Raw genomic sequence first — 8,980 nt, 5'->3', positions numbered from 1 at the left:
TGTATGAATATTATGAGTCTTAACATAGATACATAGTAACTAGTAAGACAAAAGTCAAAAAGTAATAACATTAAACTATATATGTATGTATTATTTAAGTGTTTAGATAGTTGCAGGTAAGCGTTTATTATGCATTAATATTCTCCGGACTGTACAGTCCACTGGTTAACTAATTGAGCTTAAGTAAACGGTCTTATATGTTATATATCTTATACATATAACGATTCATTTTTTGAATACTTAACAATGTAAATAAATCATAATAATTTATTTTTTATGTTCGATGTCCATAAAATTTAAATCTTTATCTCCTATAAATATTACCGAAGTTATATTGTGAAATTCAAAACAAATTACTACCAATCATACTAATATATTGCATATTAATTATACACATATAATTAAAACTAATAAATATTAAATGAAATGTTGTATTCGAGTAGATTTGAGTCTGAAGTGATCTACTGACTGCGTCGTACATTTTAAAAATGATGGTCGTATCTCGTATAAACAACGAAATCGCTTAGGTACATATTAAATTCTTAACGCTAAACGAGGGATATAAACACTATAAACATTAAATTGATGTATTCTCTATATGATTTGATGAAAAACTATTTATAAATAAACTATTTTTTATGCTGTTGGCGTAATTGCTAAACGTTGAAACCTTAACAAACATAAAACGTGTAAAAAAACAAAGTTCAAAAAGATACTTCGTTAAATCGTTATACGGTGGTATAGGTGTACCATACAGAAATGTATGCGTGTACGAAAAAACAAGCCATTCGATTTTTTAACCTTTATTAACCTTTCAAACTCGTCATAGCATTTATGAGTCAGCACTCAAATTTCGAAAAGATTAAACCAAAACTCAAATTCAAAAAATTCGAAAAATACGTAAATCTAAGTGCCAAAAATAAAAATATAATCGTAACTTCGCAACAAACGTCCGATTCCTTCGGTTTTGGTAGCGTTTGAATTTTTACAAAAACGTCTAAACGTTTTTTAAAGTGTCACCACGGGACGCCGATTTTGATCACAGACCTACGAAAAACTGAACTTGTGAACTTCAGAAACGTGGAACAAATATTAAACATTTTTTAAAATATCCATGGGGGGAGGGGCACAAGGAGCCATAGGACACTGCTACCACCGAAGGACTTTATGTAAACGACTTTAAACAGAAATTTCCGTGAAGTAACTATGTCCCATACATCGAAACCCGGCCGAGTAACACTCGTCTAAAAAATTCAAATTTCGGAATTCCAAGACCCCAATGTGGGGTAAAAACGGCATTTACGGTGTCCACAACAGATAACGCTTTTGATCAGCATCATCCAAATACCAGAATCTTGAGTTTCAAACACGTCGAACGACCAATAAGGTTTTTCAAAAATATATTTGAGGGAAACAAATATTTATGCAAATATACAGTACTTATAACTTTTTTTTATTTATTTATTAAAATTAAAATGTTTCAGCATTTTATCATGCTATTACAAGTTTACTAACGTGTTCAATTACAAATAACAAATTACAATTACTAATATTTTTAGTTAGTGATATAGTGATACACATGCTAATGTTAGTTAATATTTATTTATTAGTGGTAATTTAAAATCGATCTTCGTCTTCGCTTGATTGTGATAGAAGGAGATCTTGGGGTAGACGTGGTTTTAAACGCCGATTTTTCGTTTTTTTTTTCCCAGGTTGTAGAACCGAGCGCCATCAGATGTATTGAGATTAGCATGAAAGTTTTTGAATTGTATTTTTATCCAGTCTCGGAGAAGAGGGATTCCCGTGACTTATAACTTTATACATAATAATAGTACTACTCATAGATAATGATGAAACACACTGCGAAATTTAGAATTTTTACGCTATTGCAAAGATGTTTAAAGTATACCTTTGTAACTTGTACCTACGTATAATAAGTAATATAGTTGTTTTATTTACATAGAATAATTATGACTTTGACGTTTGCAATTTGTGAATATATTTCGTACAAATTGTACCAAGTCGTAATTTTTCATAATTTTTTTGTTGCTTTTGGTAATTAAAATGTACAAGGTTCAGTATAATCATACCGTTTAGGGCGATGTTAAACATTTATTACTGAAACATATAATTATATATGCAAACTTGCAGTAAGTAAATAAAATAATATTTAAAAAAGTTTATATTGTATAACATAACATTTCTAAAACTTTGAATTTTACAACTCGTTATTTCAACACATGATATAATCTGTTGTTATGATATTCATCTATAGATTTGAGATTCAATTGAAATACTAACATTTTTAATATTGGTTGTTTCGTTTCGAAATCTTCGAGGTTCAACGCAGTGACACCTCAAATCAAATTTCTGTTCTAAAGAATTTTGAATTTCAATTTTAAAATTAAGAAATTGCTAAAACCAAATTTCCTACCAATTTTTTTTTTTTAAACTGCACATTTAAATTACCATTACCGTCTAAATAATTGAGTTGAAAAACTTTTACTAATTGCAAGACGCATCTTGGGACGAATTTGTGTCGGTCTCTGAACATTTTATCTAAAGGCGCCAGTATTAAAGGATTTAGTTTTGGAGTTTTAGATAACGTAATAACTAATAATAAATTGAGTTTTAACACAAAAATTTATGAAAAATTCAGAATTTGGACAGTTACACTGTTACAAAGTCATAAATGAGTAGATAATTTTTCTATAATATGCAATGGTTTGTGAGCAATAATATTGAAAATTTTGAAAGTGCAGTAGCGTTGCCTATACAAACACCTTCAAATCTGCATGACAATATAATAAAATACATAATGCGCTCAATTTCACTATTTGAGGTGTACTGTAAGATAAAATAATTATAAAATAAATAGAATATTAGAAAAATCTACCAATATTCTATATTTCAAAAATAATTAAATCGTTTAAAATTTGCCTATATAGACCCCTTCTATTGATAAAAAAAAAGGATCCGACAAACTGGCTATATTAATTAAGCATATGAATACATTATGATCACTAATATTTTTGAAAATATAAACAAAAAAAAAAGATCACAAATGTCCATAAAACTTTACTCATAAGAAATAAATTTTTTTATAAGTAGGTATTAAAAACCTTATTTGATATTTATCAAATCACAAAAAAGAAAACTAACTCTTTTCTAGATAAAAGTTGTCTGTCCTGTATTTTAAGTTTTGAAAATGTTATACATGATTTTTCATACGTACATGTAGTTCATAAGATTAAAATCATAAAATCTAGATATATAAAATGATAATTATTTGTTACACATTTCAAGTTCAAATTTGATTGAAATCAAATATATAAACAAAGATGACTAATGATTTATAATTGAAAAATATTTGTGGGCATATAAAAATTTTAGAATATATTATTACATTTTATACATTTATTGGCCTTTAAAAGGCATTTTATTTCTAATAAAAATGAATTTAACCATAAAATAATAAAAGTGAATTGCATAAAATTATTAAATTATCGGAATCTTCTAGTCCATTATAAATGTAGATGTTGAAACTTTTCAAAGTGGTAAAAATGTTAATTCCTGTTTCAGCGAGTCTTGAAAGATCTGCTATACTGCAATCTGAAAAAATGTAGTCACTTAAAATGTGAAATTGGTGGAGAACAACATTAGAATACAGAGTTTTATACGCAGTAAAAATATGAATATAAAAAACGAGTCAAAATTATCATATAAAAACATGTTTTATAGAGTTTATGAAACATTGGCTTAAATGTAATGTATGAAAGCAATTAATGCTAAATCAGATCCATTTTCTCTTTCTAGTGGTCAAAGTTTCAAGATACTCAATTGAGAATTGAGTGTTTCATAAGCCATAAAAAATTGAATTTGTCATATACGTTAAAATTATCATATAAAACATGTTTTATACAGTTTATGAAACATTGTCTTAAATGTAATGTATGAAAGTAATTAATGCTAAATCAGATCCATTTTCTCTTTCTAGGGGTCAAAGTTTCAAGATACTCAATTGAAAATTGAGTGTTTCATAAGCCATAAAAATTTGAATTTGTCGTATCCGTTAAAAAATTATCATATAAAAACATGTTTTATAGAGTTTATGAAACATTAGCTTAAATGTAATGTATGATATTAATTATTGCTAAATCAGATCCCATATTCTCTTTCTAGTGGTAAAAGTTTCAAGATACTAAATTGAGAATTGAGTGTTTCATAAGCCATAAAAAATTGAATTTGTCATATACGTTAAAATTATCATATAAAAACATGTTTTATAGAGTTTATGAACATTGGCTTAAATGTAATGTATGAAAGTAATTAATGCTAAATCAGACCATTTTCTCTTTCTAGTGGTCAAAGTTTCAAGATACTCAATCGAGAATTGAGTGTTTATAAGCCATAAAAAATTTGAATTTGTCATATACGTTAAAATTATCATATAAAAACATGTTTTATACAGTTTATGAAAACATGTCTTAAAATGTAATGTATGAAAGTAATTAATGCTAAATCAGATCCATTTTCTCTTTCTAGTGGTCAAAGTTTCAAGATACTCAATTGAGAATTGAGTGTTTCATAAGCCATAAAAAATTGAATTTGTCATATACGTTAAAATTATCATATAAAAACATGTTTATTACAGAGTTTATGAAACATCGGCTTTAATGTAATGTATGAAGTAATTAATGCTAAATCAGATACATTTTCTCTTTTTAGTGGTCAAAGATTCAAGATACTCACTTAAGAATTGAGTGTTTCATAAGCCATAAAAAATTTGAATTTGTAATATACGACGTTAAATTATCATAATAAAACATGTTTTATAGAGTTTATGAGGTATCAGCTTAAATTAAATACTTGGAAGTTAATAATCCTAAATATGAATCATTTACTGAATTCATTGGTCATGGTGTCATGATACTAATTTTTTGTTTCACTATATTAAGTTGCTACCAATTATGTTCAATAACCATTACACATACATTGCATAAATCCATATATTATTATCAATATCTTCAAGTCTTATTTTCAAATAAGATGTTACTACTTTTCCAAAGTGCTATGAATGCAATTCCTGTCCCAGCAAGCCTTGGGTGAACTGCTGCACTGCTATCTGAAAAAATGTTGTCAGTTAAATATGGTAAAATCGGTGGAGAATTAATTGAGAATTGATTGTTTTATAAGCAGTTAAAAATATGATTTATAACACGAGTCAAAATTATCATTTAAAAGCATGTTTATAGTGTTTATGAAATATCAGCATCAATGAAATACATGGAAGTTAATAAAGCTAAATAGGAATCAATTACTTAATTCAATGGTGTTAGTTTCATGTCAATTAATTGAGAATTGAGTGTTTCATAAGCCATAAAAATTTGAATTTGTCATATACGTTAAAATTATCATATAAAAACATGTTTTATACAGTTTATGAAACATTGTCTTAATGTAAATGTATGAAAGTATTAATGCTAAATCAGATCCATTTTCTCTTTCTAGTGGTCAAAGTTTGAAGATACTCAATTGAGAATTGAGTTTTCAAAAGCCATAAAATATTTGAATTTGTCATATTGGTTAAAATTATCATATAAAAACATGTTATTACAGAGTTTATGAAACATTGGCTTAAATGTAATGTATGATATTAATTAATGCTAAATCAGATACATATTCTCTTTCTAGTGGTAAAAAGTTTCAAGATACTAAATTGAAGAATTGAGTGTTTCATAAGCCATAAAAAATTTGAATTTGTTCATATACGTTAAAAGTATCATATAAAAACATGTTTTATACAGTTTATGAAACATTGTCTTAAATGAAATGTATGAAAGTAATTAATGCTAAATCAGATCCATTTTCTCTTTCTAGTGGTCAAAGTTTGAAGATACTCAATTGAGAATTGAGTTTTCATAAGCCATAAAAAATTTGAATTTGTCGTATACGTTAAAATTATCATATAAAAACATGTTTTATAGAGTTTATGAAACATTGGCTTAAATGTAATGTATGATATTAATTATTGCTAAATCAGATCCATATTCTCTTCTAGTGGTAAAAGTTTCAAGATACTAATTGAGAATTGAGTGTTTCATAAGCCATAAAAAAATTTGAATTTGTCATATACGTTAAAATTATCATATAAAAACATGTTATTACAGAGTTTATGAAACATCGGCTTAAATGTAATTGTATGAAAGTAATTAATGCTAAATCAGATACATTTTCTCTTTTTAGTGGTCAAAGATTCAAGATACTCAATTAAGGATTGAGTGTTCATAAGCCATAAAAATTTGAATTTGTAATATACGTAAAATTATCATAATAAAACATGTTTTATAGAGTTTATGAGGTATCAGCTCTTAAATTACAATACTTGGAAGTTAATAATCCTAAATATGATCATTTACTGAATTCATTGGTCATGGTGTCATGATACTAATTTTTTGTTTCACTAATATTAAGTTGCTACCAATTATGTTCAATAACCATTACACATACATTGCATAAATCCAATATTATTATCAATAGCTTCAAGTCTATTTTCAAATAAGATGTTGATACTTTCCAAAGTGCTATGAATGCAATTCCTGTCCCAGCAAGCCTTGGGTGAACTGCTGCACTGCTATCTGTAAAAAATGTTGTCAGTTAAATATGTAAAATCGGTGGAGAATTAATTGAGAATTGATTGTTTTTATAAGCAGTTAAAAATATGAATTATAACACGAGTCAAAATTATCATTTAAAGCATGTTTATAGGTTTATGAAGTATCAAGCATCAATGAAATACATGGAAGTTAATAAAGCTAAATAGGAATCAATACTTAATTCAATGGTTGTTAGTTTCATGTCAATTAATTGAGAATTGAGTGTTTCATAAGCCATAAAAATTTGAATTTTCATATACGTAAAATTATCATATAAAACATGTTTATTATAGAGTTTATGAAACATTGGCTTAATGTAATGTATGAAAGTAATTAATGCTAAATCAGATCCTTTTCTCTTTCTAGTGGTCAAAGTTTCAAGATACTCAATTGAGAATTGAGTTTTCATAAGCCATAAAAATTTGAATTTGTCATATACGTTAAAATTATCATAAAAACATGTTTTATAAGTTTATGAAACATTGGCTTAAATGTAATGTATGATATTAATTTGCTAAATCAGATCCATATTCTCTTTCAGTGGTAAAATTTCAAGATACTAAATTGAGAATTGAGTGTTTCATAAGCCATAAAAAATTTGAATTTGTCATATACGTTAAAATTATCATATAAAAACATTGTTTTATAGAGTTTATGAAACATTGGCTTAAATGTAATGTATGATATTAATTAATGCTAAATCAGATCCATATTCTCTTTCTAGTGGTAAAGTTTCAAGATACTAAATTGAGAATTGAGTGTTTCATAAGCCATAAAATTTGAATTTGTCATATACGTTAAAATTATCATTATAAAAACATGTTTTATAGAGTTTATGAAACATTGTCTTAAATGTAATGTATGAAGTAATTAATGCTAAATCAGATCCTTTTCTCTTTCTAGTGGTCAAAGTTTCAAGATACTCATTGAGAATTGAGTGTTTCATAAGCCATAAAAATTTGAATTTGTAATATACGTTAAAATTATCATATAAAACATGTTTTATAGAGTTTATGAAACATTGGCTTAAATGTAATGTATGAAATTATTAATGCTAAATCAGATCCTATTCCTTTTTCTAGTGGTAAAGTTTCAAGATACTAAATTGAGAATTGAGTGTTTCATAAGCCATAAAATTTGAATTTGTCATATACGTTAAAATTATCATATAAAAACATGTTTTATAGAGTTTATGAGGTATCAGCTTAAATTAAATACTTGGAATTAATAATCCTAAAATGAATCATTTTATAATTCATTGGTCATGGTTTCATGATACTAATTTTTTGTTTCACTAATATTAAGTTGCTACCAATTAGTTCAATAACCTTTATACATACATTGCATAAATCCAATATATTATCAATATCTTCTAGTCTATTTTCAATAAGATGTTGATACTTTTCAAAAGTGCTATGAATGTAAATTCCTGTCCCACAAGCCTTGGTTGAACTGCTGCACTGCTATCTGAAAAAAATGTTGTCAGTTAAATATGTAAATCGGTGGAGAATAATTGAGAATTGATTTTTTATAAGCAGTTAAAATATGAATTTATAACACGAGTCAAAATTATCATTTAAAAGCATGTTTATAGTGTTTATGAATATCAGCATCAATGAAATACATGAAGTTAATAAAGCTAATATAGGAAAACAATACTTAATTTCAATGGTGTTGTTTCATGTCAATTTATTGAGAATTGAGTGTTTCATAACCATAAAAAATTTGAATTTGTCATATACGTTAAAATTATCATATAAAACATGTTTATAGAGTTTATGAAACATTGGCTTAAATGTAATGTATGATATTAATTAATGCTAAATCAGATCCATTTCTCTTTCTAGTGGTCAAGTTTCAAGATACTCAAATTGAGAATTGAGTGTTTCATAAGCCATAAAAAATTTGAATTTGTCATAACGTTAAAATTATCATATAAAAACATGTTTTTAGAGTTTATGAAACATTGGCTTAAATGTAATGTATGATATTATTAATGCTAAATCAGATCCATATTCTCTTTCTAGTGGTAAAAGTTTCAAGATACTAAATTGAGAATTGAGTGTTTCATAAGCCATAAAAAATTTGAATTTGTCATATACGTTAAATTATCATATAAAAACATGTTTATAGAGTTTATGAAACATTGCTTAAATGTAATGTATGAAGTAATTAATAATGCTAAATCAGATCCATTTTCTCTTTCTAGTGGTCAAAGTTTCAAGATACTCAATTGAGAATTGAGTGTTTCATAAGCCATAAAAATTTGAATTTGTCATATACGTTAAAATTATCATATAAAACATGTTTTATAGAGTTTATGA

This window comes from Rhopalosiphum maidis, chromosome 3 (assembly GCF_003676215.2).
Source record: "Rhopalosiphum maidis isolate BTI-1 chromosome 3, ASM367621v3, whole genome shotgun sequence".
Taxonomy (NCBI): Eukaryota; Metazoa; Arthropoda; class Insecta; order Hemiptera; family Aphididae; genus Rhopalosiphum; species Rhopalosiphum maidis.
The sequence above is the reverse complement of the archived record's forward strand: the minus strand, read 5'-3'. Positions refer to the sequence as shown.